This window comes from Pecten maximus, chromosome 12 (assembly GCF_902652985.1).
Source record: "Pecten maximus chromosome 12, xPecMax1.1, whole genome shotgun sequence".
In the NCBI taxonomy this organism is placed as follows: domain Eukaryota; kingdom Metazoa; phylum Mollusca; class Bivalvia; order Pectinida; family Pectinidae; genus Pecten; species Pecten maximus.
In genome coordinates, this window is record NC_047026.1 from 20,674,664 (window position 1) to 20,675,031 (window position 368).

Below are 368 nucleotides of genomic sequence, written 5' to 3' on the forward strand. Positions count from 1 at the left end.
ACAATATAATTGTGGCTTCGTTTTTATTTTTAATTGATACTACGAACAGATTTATTTTAGCGGACATAAAATATTCTAGCTTTGGTCACGGAACGCCTGGTCTTACTGTCCTTGTACTTTATCAAGGGTCCCCAATGGAAACCTATATCTTTTGTACATATATTGTACTTTATCAAGGGTCTCCGTGGAAACGTTTATCTTTGTACATATATTGTACTTTATCAAGTGTCTCCAAGGAAACGTATTTGTTTGTACATATATTGTACTTTATCAAGGGTCTCCAAGGAAACCTATATCTTTTGTACATATATTGTACTTTATCAAGGGTCTCCGTGGAAACGTTTATCTTTGTACATATATTGTACTTT